This window comes from Adiantum capillus-veneris, chromosome 22 (genome assembly GCF_014529385.1).
Source record: "Adiantum capillus-veneris isolate H3 chromosome 22, ASM1452938v2, whole genome shotgun sequence".
Classification (NCBI taxonomy): Eukaryota; Viridiplantae; Streptophyta; class Polypodiopsida; order Polypodiales; family Pteridaceae; genus Adiantum; species Adiantum capillus-veneris.
In genome coordinates, this window is record NC_140952.1 from 142,198,964 (window position 1) to 142,218,517 (window position 19,554).

At 44.0% G+C, this 19,554-nt stretch overlaps 1 pseudogene across 1 annotated transcript in view; it reads right to left on the reverse strand.

Moving 5' to 3' along the window:
* The window catches only part of LOC147430345 (DNA ligase 4-like), a 227,597-nt pseudogene that overhangs the window by 172,834 nt on the left and 35,209 nt on the right, over nucleotides 1–19,554 (reverse strand). The window contains exons 2-4 of the transcript XR_015185782.1: nucleotides 3,573–3,737; nucleotides 3,304–3,395; nucleotides 3,140–3,225 (exon numbers count right to left, since the gene is read on the reverse strand). The product of XR_015185782.1 is annotated as a DNA ligase 4-like (transcript). The remainder of the gene's footprint in view (nucleotides 1–3,139; nucleotides 3,226–3,303; nucleotides 3,396–3,572; nucleotides 3,738–19,554) is intronic.

The window sequence follows — 19,554 nt, forward strand, 5'->3', positions numbered from 1 at the left end:
TAAAGCAGATCCTACCAGTGAGATACTCAGAGTTCATGCAAAAATGTACCTCTGAGATAGACTCCCATAAACAGTCTACTCGGAAACTCCACCGACTGCAATAACTTCTTGCAGAAGAGGCTCCTCCAGGCTGATTCAACAATAGGTAGGGCTGAGTGATGGGGCTGGCTTATTCATGCAAAAGCGCAAGAACAGCAGAGCCAAAGGGAGGTCATTTAGATTTGTAGTGGCTGATTCAATTGCAAACACAGAGGGGAAAGTGGAGATGGTAAGATTACCTTCCTTCAGACCCTTCATAGGCACCTACTACCTAGATTCAGAGAAAACTGAAGAGGATGGAACACTTGGCTGGAAAAATGCCATGGAAGAAAGGAACTGGCTGATTCCCCAAGGCCTGAAAAAGAAGCAAGCAAGAGCAAGGAGGGTGTGAAGGCACCATTTGTTCTTCCCAAAAACATAGCCAAGAAACTACTATGCAAGAAGGGAAATTGCTGATCGCCCCTAGGCCTGCAGTTACAAACATATATATAGTTCTTTTCTTTAAGAAAAGCATAAACAAGGATAGCATGAGAGCTGCATACACACTCGGGATGTCTCACATCCCTATGGCTGCGCCATATACACCTCTTCCGGCAAGTCACCATGCAAGAATGCATTCTTCACATCAATTTGATGCAAAACCCAACCTTATGTTGCACCCATTGCAATAATGGTGCATACGGTAGCCATCTTGGCTACGAGGCTGAACAACCCCTGTGTGCATGTATTCACTCACTTATGAATATCCACGTTAGGCTTGCCTAGGAGTTTATTAGATCAAGTCTATTGCTTGCTCAAAAGATGATAGTGTTGCCAGAGGCCACACTCTAAAAGATGCAGGCATGCACCCAAATGCGAAACAAAATTTGGCTCAAAGACATATCTCGGTGAGAGAAGGGTATGAAGTTGCAAGGGAGAGTGAAGCAAGTCAATATGTCTGAAAGAATGGGGCCCTAGTTTTTGTCCATGTAGATGTGTGTGTGTGTGTGTGTGTGGCCCTCCCCCAACCCTAGGAGAAGGTCCACATGGTGGGAGGTAGGGCCAATGCCTACTCATAATCAATGCCATAAGTATGTGCATGACCGTTGGCTACCAATGTTTGTTTTTCACAAAATCACAGCCAGGCACCTACATGTTCTAGGGTGCATGTTGATCACATACCTAAGACCCACATGTTCTAGGCTACATGGTGAAGCTGCATAATGCTCACAAAAGGGAAACAACACCTGACTACACCTCGTACAATTGACTATGCAAAGGAAGCTCAAAAAACGCTTAAACAAAACACCTGCTTCAAATGACTACACAACAGAGGGGTCCTGATCTTGCCATTCGAACTCTGAGGTTTGTTCAGACAAAGTCACTTGAGCTTCCAATAAGGGAATAGCATCCAAAATACAGTTGCTTTCAAAATTTTGTCCATAGATTCAATTTAATAATTAGCACCAAACTTCCCTTCATGAGTAAATTCAGCATGCAAGTGATACAACTACCCATTATTGTCTCTTAGTTTGCCACCTCTGTGAATAAACAAGTCAATAAAATCACCCTATGCCATCTTGTTTCAAACAGCCAAACTCATTCAGATTATAGATGTATGGTTTAGTATGAGACAAAGTTATACACTTGCATACCTTTCTCAATTAACCTTAAAAGGAATCCAACAGAATGCCTTCATATATAAGCAACCAATTATGGACATTTCACAGCACTCAGAAACTGTATCTTGTATGCACACCTATTCATCTGCATGGAAGTGATTGAAGTTTGAGAGTTTAAACAATCCAAGAACAACGTCCGAGTCTCCAGCGACAAACTCCCACAGATTCCACACCTCCTAAGCCACATTAGAAGCAATAGCTCGAGCAAAAACATGGAAGATTTTATGCAAAGGAACTGACAAAACTCCCATAGGCGAAACACCTAGGGTGAGTCATAAGAGACTAACACCTCATGACAACTACTACTCTATAATTCTGTCTTCTAGATTTTTTTATAAGAAGCGAGTAACTCCCTTGTTGAGCATCAGGCATTGCCACAAATCTAGCTGCAAATAGCCGATGATGAAGCCCTTTTAAAGCAGTGACTCCCCTCTTTAAGCATCAGGCTCTGCTTGAAATCTAACAGGAAATACCTTATGAAGCCCTTACAAAAATAGGCTCGCACCAAAGACCTCAAGGTGAAGATCAATATCTGAAGGATTTCTACCGAGTGACCCTCCATCAACTTGGCATCCACTTAAGGAGAGTTCTTAAACTTCAGAAAAATGTTGGAGTGTTCATTATCTTTACGTTTTGTGCCAAAATCTATTTAGACTGAAGTATTGACCTATCTCGTCAACCTTAGGTCACCATACCTCAAACATAACAAAAACTCATATCAAACACTCCGTTAAGCTTCAAATAAAAGATACATGGTCAAGCTTCTCTTTACCCCGCATCTTTCTCAATCTAGCCCCCCAGATTTCAACTAAACCCAATCACATAACCTTCCTTCAAGTTGAGCAAACAATAGTGTTCATATGTCACCCTCCTATGCTTGCCTCAGTCATTCTATGGAGCCACTTTGACCTAGGAAAACGATGTCTCTATGTCCTTGTGTTCATAAGATGGTACCCTCTTCCCTCCTCCCACACTCTCAAAAATACCAACTGCTGTACTATAAAACCGTGTGCACGTTAGTGTACTTTTGACAGCAAGTTTTCAAGGCCTTGTGCATGCATACACATTTTGCAGTAATACCCTTCAGTCTTAGTGCCTGTATTTGCCACCCATGCATGCACCTAAAACTCAAGTGACCTTAAACTCATGCTAACATTATCGAGCACTAATACTACACCAGCCATAGAAATAAGCAAAAGGTATTCAATTCTCACAGCAGACATTTTGCTTCAGCAAAGCCCTCGTGTGGAATAATTCTCTTGCTCACAATCATGAGGAGGAAATGCACAAATTCTATATAGCCAATTCACTACTTGATTTATATAGTTTTGTTTCCTCCCAAAGAAACGTACTTTGATACATGATAAAAGATCCTCAAATGATGGTTAGAAATCCCCACCTTCCCTAAAGAGATAGCCAAAAGGAATGTATTAACTGACCTTTAAACAATATGCGCATAAACCACTTGAATTCTAGAATTGTAGCTTTCCTCACAATTTCTTGTACTAATTCCACCCGCACTTTTCTGATAAGAAAGAGGAGTCTCAAAACTTCAGAAGACATGAAATGTATGTCCTTACAATTGCCAATTTTCCGGTGATACCTTTTGTTTGATTTTGCAAGACTATCCAGCAATGTATTAACATTTGCAACAGATAGCGTAGCTGCTATTGAACTTTGGCGCCGAGAAACCACCTGCAAAAGAACAGCATTTAAGCAAAAAGATTCTTTCAATGGACCTAACTTAGAAACAAAGAATAAACATGAAGCAAAGGTCTCCTCTTTCACAAGTTCCCTTAACTGAGTCTCTACAAAGCATGAACTTATTATGGCAAGTACGGGCTTGAAGGAACTGGTTAAAACAAAAAATACCTGCATAGCCAGCCCTGAGAAGTCCCCTGCAGCAAAATTAGTTGTACTCCTCCAATTGCTCAAGAGCATTCCATCTTTGGAATCTGCACCTATACCGAGTGCATGCATCAGAAGAATCGCAAGAGAATTCTCCTTCAAGTTGTAGTGTTGTCGCTCCACATCACGCTGGTAACAAATCCATCCAAGCTTCAGCAAGTTGCAAGCACATGAATCAACACAAAGTCATGCAAGTTGTTAGGCATATTAATAGTACTACACATAAATATTAGTCCCTGCTCTTCATATATGAATGGTGATTCCCCAGGTCCACATTTCATTCAGGTCTAATAGAAAAATCATGCGACCTTGCAAAACAATGTGTGGAATTCCCTTGGGCACACCTTTTAGAAGCACCAGCAAGGGTAAACCACCCATGCACTTATTAATTACAAAAGTGCCGATGCCGAATAGAAAGTTGTCCTCAATGTGATGTGTAGCAGATGATGAAGGTGACAAAGATGAGGTCCAACCAACCCTCTCAAGGGTCCCCCACTTTGTTACTAGAGTGATATTTGCTTCTGAATTGCACATACGATGTGTACAAGAGCCGTAGTTTGATGCTCATGCAACAAGGATGGTACCTTTGATAGAGATCCAACCAAATGAGGAATTGGCACCGCTTGTCTGCTCTCTGAGAGGCTACATCTAAGTGTTATTTGGGCTAAAAATGAGGATCTCAAGGACTGACCAGATCCCTTGTCTATCTGAGGCTTCTTTGGGCTCATAATGATGCAAGTCTCAAGGCTGAATTTTCCAGCTCCAAGGGGCTGACGTACACTGCAAAAACATGGATGGGTAGGGTTGAGTCTGCAACTTTTCCACAACAAAAATGGTACTTGATGGGGTAGCCTATCAATGCCTTTTTCCTGGCTGACTCGGCAGTCGCAGATTTGGGAGGCTACTTGCAAAAACATAGATGGATAGGGTTGAAACTGCAACTTTCCACGACAAAAACTGTACCTGATGGGGTAGCCTATCGCTGCCTTTTCTTGACTGCAATTTAATGGGCGGATGCAGATTTGGGAGGCTACCTGTATATTGTGCAGCGGAAGTGATTGATGATGAATGCTCAACATGAGAGCTCAGTGCGTACTCAAAATTCCTTTTACTTCATAAGAGAGATGTGTAATAGACTAGAGAGAGGAGAGAATGACACTCTGAGTGAAGAGTGATAGAGGAGAAGACTGGTGTTGCTTTTGCTGCTCTAGTGAAAAACGCTGGCTGATGATCATGCTCATGAAAATGCCAGGGTGCTCGTAAAGGAAACGCTAGAATGCTGAGGTACTGCAGGTACTTGGTGCTTGTATGTACTGAGGGTACGAGCTTATGCTTGAGAGTGACCCCTAGGGCCTCTTATATATGGAATTAAAGTTGGGTCAGGCAATGCCAATAAAATACCCAGGATCTTAAATGGCTGGCTAAAATGTCACTTATTAGTAAGTTAATGAACTCACTCATAAGAGGTGCTTCACATACTCCTAAATACCTAGGCTAGGTACTAATGCAACTGTATAGGAACACTCCCCAATGTCTACGCCTAGCAGACACTGGCTGTACTCATGTGCAATCAGAGGGTATGCAAATACTCTAGAGTGTCTAGACACTGGCTGTGCTCATGTGCAATCAAAGGGTATGCAGCTACTCTAGAGTATCTGGACATGCATGTCCTGCATACACGCTCACAAGGGTGCTAGAACACTTCCCAGGCTTTCCTAAAACCCAGAAGTAGAAGTTAGCTTGTCCACGTGCACCTAGGGTTATATGTGCACGTGACATCCCTCCCGCCCTTTTCAAGGTGAGGTACTAGTACCGAGCTCCATGGCTTCTATGTAGTCCGCCAACAGCTTCGCGAATTCTATGAAGAAACCTTCGTTGACTCACTTTGCCAAATGGCTATTGCGATACTTGAACTTCAAAAAGGACTGCAATGTTTGCTTCTTTGAGCCGCGCCAAAAGCGATGCAAGAAAAACTGCTCTGGCTCCATGTTATCAACTTCGTCTACGATCTTGGGTTTAGCTTCTTCAAGAATCTCATTTGGGGTGTAAGGTGCAACGGAAGTGAATGTTGAACTTTGCTCAAGATGAGTGCTCCGAACTGTGCTCAAGGTTCCTTTTACTTATGGAAGGGAGAGCCTTCCGTTCCTTTAGTGAGAGAGTGCAAGTGATCACAAACAAACTGGATAAACACTGTGAATGAAGGTGTTGAGACTGAGAGATAGAAAGAGAAGAATTCGACACCAGAATGTTGTCAAACCCTCCTCCAAAGGCCCCACTCTCTATGGCGAGAGCAGTATACTATTGATTGCACAAATCTCTACAATGCTTGGACTTGCCGACGATGTCGACGACGACGACGAGACGGCTGAAATATGAAAATGCTAAGGGCTGAAATCTGCAAATATTTATCTGCAGAATTCGGACTCTATGTCGGTGACGATGTCGGTGACGACGCGCTCAAAACGCAGATGCTGAAATCTGCGTTTTCCGGGCTGAATCTGTAAAAACCTTGCGGAATCTGACCGTGCGGCCAGGAACTGCTGCGGGAATGTGAGATCTGCGAGGTTCGAGGGTTCTACTATGGAGTCTAATTGTCGAAAACTGAAAACGCTGATGCTTGTGGAGATTCCGTCGCAAAGATCTGCAAAAACGCTGAAGTGCCTTGCAGATGCAAAAACGCTAGGGCTGATCTTTGTCCTTGGGGTGGAAATCTGCTAACGTTGGGGAGTCTGCTGCTTCTTGCTGTCGCCAAGCTGTTGTCAAAGCAAAAACGCTGGCTGATCTGGTCCAAAAACGCTAGCCTTCTGCTGTGATGCAAAAACGCTAGGGCATCTGGGGGTTCTGCTAAGAAGTTGCCTGTTGAGCGAATGCTTCAGCTGCCTCTTTTGCCAGAAAGTGCTGGCGCTAGGTTTCTACATATATACACTTAGTCAAATTGCCCTACTCAGTTTCCAACAAAAGTCACTTAAAAATAATAAGTGAAAAATGTCACAAATAGGGAAAATAGGTCTATGCACTATAAAAATGCTCGTGATGGGTTCCGATGGTAATCTGATGATCATGCTGTGTGCAACCAGAGGATATGCATCTAATCTAAGTGTCTGGACATGCAATGTCTGCGAACAAACTCACGAAAGTGCCAGATCACTTCCTATTCTAGACTAAACTGAACCCATGTCATGAAGTAGCTTGTCCACGTACACATAGGGTTAGATGTGCACGTGACATCCCCTCATTTTCAAAGTGAGGTACTGGTACCGAACTGTATGGCATCGAGGGAGATCGCCAACAGCGTCTGGAAACCTAGAAAGGACTCTTCGCCGATCCACTCTGATGCATGGGTCATGCGATACTTGAACTTCATAAAGGTCTGCAACGCTTGCTTCTTTGGGCCGCGCCGAAAGCGACGCAAAGTCTTCTGTAGCTCCTCGAGATCATGCGTCTACCTTCGTCAAGAATCTCCGAGGCTGAAAATTCCTAAAACCACTTCCAACACAAAAACATGAACATACCCATTCCATGTAAAGTGACTGGAAAAAATCTATTCTTCCTAAAAGACTATGTATGCAATGTAGATGAACAAAGAGACGAAGTGCCAAATTGTTCATCAAACACGTGCAAAACATGGAATCTAAACTCGTTTTACTGATCTAAATCAATCAACTGTGGCAAATCACAATAGACATGCCGAAGCTTGATGCTCAATTCTTCTTGTGATCTTTCTACGATTGTGTCATGCCAAGGAAGAGACATGGAATGTGACTTCCTTGAATGCATACTTTTCAGCTTTTCATGGGAAATCCGCATACATCCGTGCTCATTCATGAGTGAATCGTGCTCAACGTACAATATGGCATGCCTATGAAAAGGGATCACATAAAGACGCTGACCAAAATACAAGAAACCATCACGAATGAAACACTCGAACAATGCGTGCTGACTAATCATTCGAACACACAATACTTCCTGTGAAGGTTCTTTGGACCTACGCTCGAGAGCCAAGATCGGTTCTTCCTGAGGGGGTTCTTCCTCAAGGGGTTCTTTGGACCTCGACTCAAAAGCCAAGATCAATTCATCGTGATTGATCGAATCTGCAATGAGGTTAGCTTCGCTAGAAAAAGCATCAACTAACACATCATCCTTGTGAACAATCACATCATCTTCATGCAAATCATCAGGCTTGATCATCCAAATCATCAGGCTTGTCATTGTCATTCAAATCATCATGCTTATCATCATGCAAATCCTGTATGTCGTGCTTTGGAAAAGAAGAGACTGAGAGAGTCTCCTTTTCTCGAATCTCTTGCATCTGTACCTGCACTTGAGAAAAGAGTCGCAACGTCTCCGTCATGTGTCGGTCGTTCATTGCTTTTCTTGCTTTGTTCTCGCGATCCATTTCTGCTTTTCTTTCTTCGTGCTCACGCTATGACTGCCATTCTTTCTTCAGATTCACGGTCCATGGCTGCCCTTCTTTCTGTTGTTCTTGCTTTGCGCTCGCGCTCCAAGGCGACGCGTTGCGCTTCTCGTTCTATCCTCCTGTCCATAATCATCTTATCGAAAGCCTCCATAGGAGTTAGTGCAATCCTTGGCGTAGATGGGGAAGGAGGGTCGAAAAAACCTCCTGGTGGAGAAAATTCTTCTTCACCACCCTCATGCTCATCACGTCCATGCAAAGTATCCATGCCGCTTCGGGTGATGACCATCCACTGAAGTCTTGGGTTCTTAACTTCACGAGGAACTTGGGTTCTTGTGGGTCTTGGGTTCTTAAGTTCACAAGGAACTTGGATTCTTGGGGGTCTTGGTTCTTGAGGGTCTTGAGGTTCTTGAGGTTCTTGAGTTCTTGCGTTTTTGCTTTCACTTGCAATCTGTGTTAGAGAAGGATCTTCTCTTCACCCAAGTTCTTCTCTTTCCTGCGGGCGCACCCATTAGCGGCCTTGCGCTCACACCAAGGTTGCTTTTTCCCACCTCACATCAATTGGCCGGCCGCTAAGTGCACAGTCCGCTCTCAATGAGTGAAAAGAGGCACAAGGGGAGGCTGGACAAGCCCTTCTTTCTTGGGTTTTTCCTGTCACTCTTCAAAAACACGACTAGGAATCGACACGCCCAAGAGGTCTTGGGTTATGTGCGACCTCAACAAGCAAACAAAAATTCTTGTGGGTTTATCCTTGAGTGATACAGAACACTGCCAAAGCTCTGATACCAATGTAAGGTGAAGCGGAAGTGAATGTTGAACTTTGCTCAAGATGAGTGCTCCGAACTGTGCTCAAGGTTCCTTTTACTTACGGAAGGGAGAGCCTTCCGTTCCTTTAGTGAGAGAGTGCAAGTGATCACAAACAAAGTGGATAAACACTGTGAATGAAGGTGTTGAGACTGAGAGATAGAGAGAGAAGAATACGACACCAGAATGTTGTCAAACCCTCCTCCGAAGGCCCCACTCTCTATGGCGAGAGTGGTCTAATATTGATTGCACAAATCTCTAAATGTTTGGACTTGCTGACGATGTCGACGACAACGACGAGACGGCTGAAATCTGAAAATGCTATGGGCTGAAATCTGCAAATATTTATCTACTGAATTCGGACTCTATGTCGGTGACGATGTCGAAGACGACGGTACGACGACGACGCGCTAAAAACACAGATGCTGAAATCTGCGTTTTCCGGGCTGAATCTGTAAACCTTGCGGAATCTGACCGTACGGCGAGGAACTACTGCGGGAATGTGAGATCTGCGAGGTTCAGGGGTTCTACTGTGGAGTCTGACTACCGAAAACTGAAAACGCTGATGCTTGTGGGGATTCCATCGCGAAGATCTGCAAAAACGCTGAAGTGCCTTGCAGATGCAAAAACGCTAGGGCTGATCTTTGTCCTTGCCGTGGAAATCTGCTAACGTTGGGGAGTCTGCTGCTTCTTGCTGTCGCCAGGCTGTTGTCAAAGCAAAAACACTGGCTGATCTAGTCCAAAAACGCTAGCCTTCTGCTGTGATGCAAAAACATCTAGGGGTTTTGCTGAGAAGTTGCCTCTTGAGCGAATGCTCCTGCTGCCTCGTTTGCCAGAAAGTGCTAGCGCTAGGTTTCTATATATATTCACTTAGTCAAACTGCCCTACCCAGTTTCCAACAAAAGTCACTTAAAAATAATAAGTGAAAATGTCAAAAATAGGAAAAATAGGTCTATGCATTGTAAAAATGCTCCTGATGGGTTCCGATGGTAATCAGATGATCATGTTGTGTGCAACCAGAGGATATGCATCTAATCTAAGTGTCTGGACATGCACGGTCTGCGAACAAACTCACGGAAGTGCCAGATCACTTCCTATTCTAGACTGAACTGAACCCATGTCATGAAGTAGCTTGTCCACGTACACATAGGGTTAGATGTGCACGTTACATGGGGAATGTCCTTGAAACAACGTCAACCAAACCTAAAAGACAATGGGTAGATGCAAATGAAAAATGTGACGACGTGCCATACTTTCCAAAGAGTGCTTGCCAAAAATATAATCTAAACTTGATTTTTCTACCTAAAACAATCGACTCTGGGAAACCACAACGAGAATACCAATGCTTGATGGACAATCGTGCTAATGCTTGTGCTATGACTGTGTCATGCCAAGGAATGAGCATGCAAAACTTATTGACATGATCAACAATGATGCAACACCGTGTATCCTTTTCTAGCAAGATCTTCATGCTTTTGTGTTCACCCGTGAGTGAATCATGGGCATCATGCAATATGGCTTTCCTATGAGAATGCTACATGCAACAAGAGACTGTCACGAATTACGATGAAAATTGTAAGGTGCAGCGGAAGTGAATGTTGACTTTGCTCAAGATGAGTGCTCCGAACTGTGCTCAAGGGTTCCTTTTACTTAGGAAGGGAGAGCGTTCCGTTCCTTTAGTGAGAGATTGCAATGATCACAAACAAAGTGAATGCTACTATGAATGAAGGTGCGGAGACTGAGAGAAAGAGAGAGAAGAATATGACACCAAACGGTTCTCAAACCCTCCAAGGGCCCCCCTCTCTATGGTGAGAGAGGTCTATGCTATTGATTGCACAAATATGGTACAATGGTCTAGATGCAATGGACTTGCCGACAATGTTGATGGCAGTGACGACAACGACAAGAATGGGCTGATATCTAAAAACGCTAGGGCTGAAAATCTGAAAATCTGCAACTTCTGACTTTCTGTTGAATACTTACATTGTGTCGGCGAGGACGGCGAGGCGACGATGTGCTGAAAACGCAGATGCTGAAATCTGCGGACAACGGGCTCAAGCTGAAAACGCCGGTTGATCTGACGGTACGGCGAGGATCTGTTGCCAGTAGGCGAGATTTGCGAGGCTAGGGGCTGATCTGCTGTGTCTAAGTGCTGAAAACTGAAAACGCTGATGCACTGGGGCTGATCTGACGCTGAAAACTGCAAAACGCTAGGCAAGGTCTGCAATTGAAAAACGCCAGGTGATCTGTAGCAAAAACGTTGGTCTTGATATGTACCAGAAACGCTAGGCTGAATCTGTCACAAACTAGTGACGTGGCTGCCCAGTACACACACACACACACATCCTCTCCTAGCATGGAATGCAACCTGGCCAGCATCGGACATTACGCTGAAATGCTGACGTGGCAAGGCAGTATGGCAGTCCCCGGAAAAAGCGGAACCGGTGACACGTGGCAGGCTGTACGGACGCCCGCGTTTTGCGGCGGAATTTACGGCATGCAGTTTTCTGCTTTTTCCTACACAATTTGAGAGAGAGAGAGAGAGAGAGAGAGAGAGAGAGATAACTCTTTTGCTTTTTGGTAAGCAAGAAGACCAATGAGAGAGAGAGAGAGAGAGAGAGAGAGAGAGAGAGAGAGAGAGAAAGAGTTCTCTTGCTTTATTTTTCAAAGCTTTTAACTTTGAATGCTTTTGGAAACAGCTTTTGGGGCTCTGCTTTTGGCATCCCTTGTAAGATCAATAAATAAGTGGGCAGGCCTCCCACTCTGCAGAGCATCTGGACGCAGATTCTGAGAATGAGCGCCTACCTACTCTCTTGTACTTTGAACACAAATTAATATAAAAAAAATACCGAAAGGGACGCCAATCTTTGGGGCCAATATCGCCAGTGTCGAATCAATTGTGAATTGTGAACTATTTGAAGTGATTTATTGTGGTGTCGCGGTAGATTCTCGACTTGGAGTGTCCAAGTCTGTTAGAGTGGTATCAGAGCACGGCCGATTTCTCTTCTACGGGAAATCCGATCCTTTTTACGCGGCACTTATGGCTTCAGGCAGAGATTAGTCGACTTCCTCTACATCCGGAGATGCGGGAAGAGATCACAACGAAGATTCACGCGAGGAGTATGGCCCGCCTCGGCCTATTCAGGCGGAGCTCTAAGAGATGGAGCGTCGACAATTGATCGACGATGCAACAAAGATGATGCTTAATTTTGCGAAGGACCCAAAATTTGCAAAATATATGAGCCAGACTTCTTTCGATGAGGTGCACACACAGTGGCGGCAGACCACATAACCACCCCTCAAACCGGCCCTCAAGAAACCTCCTACTCCCAGGATGTACACAGAGCAAGAATCGAAAGGGGTGGTTGATGCACGAATTGCTTAGCTTTTTGACGCGCAGAACAAAGCTAAAAAGCACGACAAAAAGCAGAAGAAAGGCGTTGACTTCCCAGGTTATTTAAGTCGTCAGTCCACATTTGAATCGACAAGAAAGCAGAAGAAGCGTGTTCCATTTGAAGGAGTATCCAGTTCTTCTTCTTCTTCTTCTGACAGTTCTTCTAGCTCCTCTGACTCGAGCGAAGAAGACAAAAAAGACAAAAAGCAAAGCTTCGGCAAGAGCAAGAAAAAGGCAAAGAAGCCTAAATCCCACCCCGTGGTTGACAGTTCTACAGAGGGCTCGTCTTCATAGTTCGGACTCTGATGACAGCATCTTTTACACAAAGAAGAAGAATTTTTATAAAGCCAACCAGTATGACAAAAGCAAGAAAGTCCGAGAGTTTAAGGAAGGTGGACAGTCAATTAAATTTGACAAGTTTTCTAGTTAAAAAGATGCTTCGAAGGCTTTGTCTTTTATACAGCAGTTTGACATAGCTTTCTCTGGAGGGCGTTACTCAGAGCACTCTAAGATTCGGAGGGCTGCCTCTTACTTTAAGGGGAATGCTCGAACTTGGTGGTCCACGCTTCATTGCGCTAGTTAAATGGCTGAAATTCAAAAGGCTTTTTATTTCTTCTTGGCTGACTCGAGAGTATGAACGCAACATACGAACTACTTGGAACCATCTACGGATGACCAAGAAGGATACAGTGGACGCTTATTGCGAGAGATTCTGGAGCTCTTTTCTACCCGCCTCTTCATTTAAGAAGATCTCGTTTAAGGAACAGATTGAGCGGTTTACCTTGGGTCTTCCTACAGAGATCCGAGATCACTGCTTAGAACAAAAGTAAGTTTCCATTTAGGAGTTGATGAGTCATGCGAAACGGGGTTTTGTCATACACTCGGGCAGTTTGACCTACCCCACAGACGGAATCATGACACAAAGAGCTGAACAGACTTCGACAAATGAAAGTAGAAAGAGGAAGAGCAATTCGGAAAAGAAAGAAAAAAATGCACGACCCAAGCTCACTCCTCAAGAGAGGACTCGCTACATCAAGGAGGGGAAGTGCTTTGGATGCGGGGAAACTGGGCATATCTCCGCGAAGTGCCCTAAAAAGGCACAGAAAGAACAGAACGACAAGGATGACGAAAGGCCTGAGAGTTCGAGAGCAGCTGAGGACTGTGGAAGAAAAGGCAAGATGAAAACAGGACTGGTTCCAAATTGCGTGGGTACTAATCCTAGCACGATGGACGAGAGTACAAAACTTTGCCGAGCTTGGGGCAAAGTAAAAGACCAAGAAGCCCTGATCTTCTTTGATGGAGGAGCCAAGGCCAACTTCATTTCACAGGAATTGGCGGCGCGGCTCGAGATGACTCCCGATCGGATGGGACCACTAGCAGAGGCAGTTCTGGCAGCACCCGGCAGGGACGTAGCCATTTCACCTGTCATTGGCAAACTTCGGTTGCATTGTCAGGAGTATTTGGGGCATGAGGACTTCTACATAATTCCTTTGGAAGGTTGTGATGTTCTCTTGGGAATTTCCTGGTACCACAAGAACAACGCCATGGTCGACTATCGGGCAAGGAAAGCAACTTTGACCACAAAGAAGGGCAGAACCATTGTACTCGATGTAAAACTTAAGGGCGAGTCTGTCCCTATTGTATCAACTTCGGCCATTTCCAACTTAATGAAATCCAGCCTATTTGTTTACTCGATCTTTTTGAAAGAATTGAGTGATGAGGATAGGACAAATATGTCTGAACTTGATAAAGACGCCATGATTTTCTCCACGCTCATGCCGATTGCTTCTCAGAGGGCCTGCCAGGCGAGTTACCACCCGCTCGTCCTGAAGATCATACCATTGATCTGATACTTGGAAGCACACCATCGAACCGGTCACCTTACCGTGTGGGCCGAGCCCAGAACGAAGAGATTATGAACCAAGTGAAAGACCTCTTAGAAAAGGGTCTTGTCCAGCTTAGTACTTCACTGTACTGCTCTCTAGTGTTGTTGGTTTTGAAGAAAGACAGATCTTGGAGAATGTGCATCAATTATAGAGCTCTCAACAAAATCACCATCAAGAACAAATTTCCGATTCCTAGAATTGATGATATACTTGACCGACTTCAAGGATCCTCGTGCTTGGCAGGATCGACTTGAAAAGTGGATATCATCAGATCCGAATAGCATCGGGAGACGTCTACAAGACAGCCTTTCGGACGACTTTTGGGTTATTTGAGTTTTTGGTGATGCCTTTTGGCCTAACCAATGCTCCTGAGACATTTAACCGGATGATGGACATGATTTTTCGAGAGTACAGACTATTGTTAGCACTTTCTTTGACGACATCATTGTTTTCTCCAAAGATGAGACAGAACATAAAGAACATCTGCTTCAGGTCTTTTAGGCATTACGAGATCACAAGTTGGTGATTAACACGAAGAAAATATAATTTTTCCTACCAGAGATACACTTTTTGGAACACATTGTCTCAGCAAAGGGAGTGCAGATGGATCCGGCAAAGATAGAGACTATCTGTGATTGGCCCGATTTAAAGAATGTCCATGAAGTTAGAAGCTTCTTGGCATTGTGTTCGTACTACAGGCGGTTCATTAGAAATTAGAAAGTTTGCAGAGGTTGCTTCCCCTTTGCATATCTTGACACAGAAAGGAGTCCCTTTCTCGTGGGGACCCACACAGATGACTACCTTTCAGACATTGAAAGAGAAATTGACTACGCCACCAGTTTTGACTTTCCCGGACTTGCAGAAGTCATTTGAAGTATATTAAGATGCTTGTGGTCGTAGTCTCGGTGCGGTCTTAATGCAAGAAGGCCATGTCATTGCTTACGAGAGCCGATTGTTCTCAAGGCCGGAATTGACACCACAGATTTATGAGAAAGAGCTTTTGGCAGTTATCCATGCTCTTACTCAGTGGCGGCATTACCTACTCGAAGCGGATTTTCCTGTCTTTACAGACCATCAGAGTTTATGCTACTTCTTGTCACAGAAGCAACTATCGGAAAAGCAGATGCACTGGGCGAACATCTTGTCACAGTGTCACTTCCAAATTGTCCATGTTCAGGGAGAGAAGAATTTGGTGACAGATGCTTTGTCTCGGAAGCCGTTGGTTCTGGCTATTTCCGCGATACACCATAGGAGCTTCGAGGATAAGGTCGATCAGTATGCCACAGATACAGATTTTGCAGACATTTTCACGCAGATACGGGATGGGGAGACAGTAGCCGGATATTCCATTCGGGATGGCAACTTGATGAAGAAGACCGTGTTGTGCGTTACACAGCCGTTGAGGGAAAAGGTTATGACCGAATGCCAATGTCCACCTTTTACGAGTCACCGCGGCATTGCTACCACCTTGAAAGGGGTAAAGAGATACTTCTTTTGGCCGAGACTCAAGAAGGATGTGGACGAGTTTGTGCGCAGTTGCTTGGTATGCCAAAAGGTCAAGTTTGACAGGCATAAAGCACAGGGATTGTTACAGCCTTTTCCCATACCCACCCGCCCCTGGGAAAGTATTGCAATAGATTTCATTTTTGATCTCTCAAGGACTCAGAATGGTCACGATGGTATCTATTGTTATTGACAGATTTAGCAAGCAAGCTCATTTCATTCCAGTGAAGAAAACAGTCAAGCCGGATCACTTAGTGAGACTGTTTGTGGCCCAGATTTTCCGATTACATGGCATGCCTGAGACGAATGTCTCCGAGTTTGTATCGGAAGGCAATTTGGGAGAACATTGGCATACGGTTGCAGTTCTCGTCATCTTTCCATTCACAGACTGACGGGCAATCTGAGATTACCAATTCAGTGGTTTTAGATTTATTGAAGTCTTACATCTCGGATCAGAAGACTCGATGGGAAAAGTATCTACCTTTGGTGGAATTTTCCTACAACAACACGATACACTCTTCGACGACAAAGGCGCCATTTGAGATTATTAAAGATGCTGCGAAAGATAAGATTTTTGAAACCGATGAGTATACGCGCGACTAACTTGGACACGGCTTTTGCCAAGGTCCACGAGGCTTTGCAAAAATCTTCGGAAAGACAGAAAAAGACATCAGATTACCATCGTCGCGATTTGAAATTGAAGGAGAATGATTGGGTGCTCTTAAGTTTTGAGAAGGCACGCCTGAGAAAGAAAAAGGGAAAGGAGAGGCTTTTTCCAAAGCTTAGTATGCGATACTACGGACCTTTCCAGATCTTCGAAAAGATCAATGATGTCTCCTTCCGATTGAAACTGCCTAACACTTGAAGGATTCACAATGCATTTCATGTGAGTCTCTTGAAACCTTTTAAAGGTGATGTGCCCGAAGATGGGGAGCCTGATGAGCAACCCGAAGTGGAAGAAAACGAGGAGATCCTTGAACCTGAACAGATTTTGGCACATAAGGACAAAAAGAATAAGGGTAAAGTAAGAAGGCGGTTCTTGGTTAAATTCAAGAACTATCCTGCATTGGATGCGAAGTGGATAGAGAAGGAGGACCTAGCAAATACTCCTCAGATTGTGAAACTTTACCTTGAAGCTTTTGGTTTAGCATAGTCTACTCCAAATGGAACCCTCAATTTAGCTTGACCGGAGATCTGGTGCAGTAGGTTGCACAAGACGGGAGTTACTCCGCTCCTTTGTCAACAGATGCCTCGATTTTTTAATACTAAAGTCACAGATGTCTCTTTGAGCTTCAAGGATACTGAGAGCTGACAGTATTCTGCTATATGACTTTATGAAGGAATTCCGGATAATTTGAAACTGGTTTGTTCTTGACTTGTTTAAGTGCAAGAACTGATAGACGAAATGATTGTAGCATTTTAGTCTGAATGAACTCAATAGACATGGTTGCAATAGGGATTAGTCAATCGGGCATCTATAAGGTCCTGAGTGGATCTAAATGCGATTGCTAATTGCATTGCCGATAAATCATGGTCTAAGATCCGAATGAATGTTCAATGTGATTTGTCATGTGATGTCCTGTGATATCAAGTGATCTCCTGTGATGTTGTGTGATGTGACTGTCGATTGGTACATGTGCTAGATGTGTGTTCCTAGTGCGTCGGTACTAACAATCATTGTCTGCTAAGACAGTTTATGGCTTCTGTCTGTTTTGCAGGCGTAATTGAGGGCGATTACAATGCTTTCAAGAGGGGGGTATGTCACAAACTCGTGACGTGGCTGCCCAGTACACACACACATCCTCTCCTAGCATGGAATGCAGCCTGGCCAACATCGGACATTACGCTGAAATGCTTACATGGCAAGGTAGTACGGCAGTCCCTAGAAAAAGCGGAACCAGTGACACATGGCAGGCTATACGGACGCCCGTGTTTTGCGGCAGAATTTACGACATGCAGTTTTCTTCTTTTTTCTACGCAATTTGGGAGCGAGAGATAACTCTTTTGCTTTTTGCTATACAAGAAGATGAGAGAGAGAGAGAGAGAGAGAGAGAGAGAGAGAGAGAAATCTCTTGCTTTATTTTTCAAAGCTTTTAACTTTGAATGCTTTTGGGAACAGCTTTTGGGGCTCTGCTTTTGGCATCCCTTGTAAGACCTATAAATAAGTGGGCAAGCCTCCCACTCTGCAGAGCATCTGGACACAGAGTCTGAGAGTGAGCGCATGCCTACTCTCTTGTACTTTGAACACAGATTAATATAAAAAGAAATACCAATAGGGATGCCAGTCTTTGGGACCAATATCTCTAGGCACGGAAAATTGTGAACTATGAACTGTTTGAAGTGATTTATTGTGGTGTCGCGGTAGATTCTCGACTTGGAGTATCCAAGTCTGTTGCAGAATCTGTAGATGTAAACGCTAGGCTGTCTTGCTTCTATTAGCTGAAAACGCTAGGTCTCCTGTCGGTCTTGCTGAAAAGGTACATTGCAAGTTGCTGGAACTTCTGTTGCCTCTTCTGCCAGAAAGTGTTAGCGCTAGGTTTCTTTTATAGTAGCTTAGCAAATTTGCCGTACCCAGTTTTTCAACAAAAGTCACTTATTAAATAATAAGTGAAAAATTGATCAATAGGGAAAATGGATTCTGTGCACTGTAAAATGCTCATGATGGATATTGGCTGTCATACTGACAATCATGTTGTGTGGAATCAGAGGTTATGCAACTACTCTAAGTGTCTGGACATGCACGGCCTACGCACAGGCTCATAAAGATGCCAGAACACTTCCTAAGCTAACCTGAACCCTAGACCTGAAGTAGCTTGTCCACATACACGTAGGGTTAGATGTGCACGTGACATCCCCTCCTTTTCAAAGTGAGGTACTGGTATCAAGCTGCATGGCTTCCTTATAGTTTGCCAACAACTCTAGGTAATCTTTGAAAAACTCTTCATCGACCCACACTGCCTCATGGGTTCCTCGATCCTTGAACTTCAAAAAGTATTGTCTGACTTGCTTCTTTGAACCGTGGCGAAACTGATGCAACAACACCTGCTCCAGCTCCATGACTTCAACTTCATCGATGATCTCCGGCTCTTCTTCTTCGGAAATGTCCTTTGGAGGTGTACCATGAAGCACTTTCAACTAAGAAACATGGTAAACGTTGTGCATTGACCATGAGTTAGACAACTGCAATTTCATAGAAACCTCATTGATCTTTTTAATGAAAAAAATGGACCATACATTCTGAAAGACAACTTAGGACACTTCTTTCCGACTTGCTTAAGACGTTGCTTCATGATCCTTAAATAAACCCAATCCCCTTTCTTGATAGAAACATCCTAACAATGCTTGTTAGCCTATCGGAAGTAAGACTCCTGAGCCTTGCTTAACCAAAGCTTCACACTCTCAGAAATCTCATCCAACGACTGACTTTCAGCTTTGGCATCAGGGATTGGGCTGATCGAGCGAGTCAAAAGTGACTGGAATGGACGTCCAAAAGCTGCCTCATACGGAGTTCTATTGTCACGTGACACATCCAACCATACGTGTCCGTGGACAAGCTACAGCACGACAAGGGTTCAATCAGTCCAGTCAGTCTAGATTTAGAAGTGTTCTGGCACTTTTGTGAGTCTGTTCGCAGACCGTGCATGCCCAGGCACTTAGTGTAGATGCATATCCTCTGGTTGCACACAGCATGATTATAAGCATTCCCATCAGAATCCTTCAGGAAAATTTTCCAGCACATTTAACCTATTTTCCCTAGTTTTGACATTTTTCACTTATTAATTTAAGTGACTTTTGTTGAAAAGTAGGTAGAACAAATTGAGTAAGTTTGTATATAAGCAAACCTAGGTTAGCACTAATTGGCAGAAGAGGCAGCAGGAGCACCTTGCTCAACAGGCAACTTCTCAGCAAGATCCCCCCTTGGTGGCGTTTCTCCTCCAAGCAAGA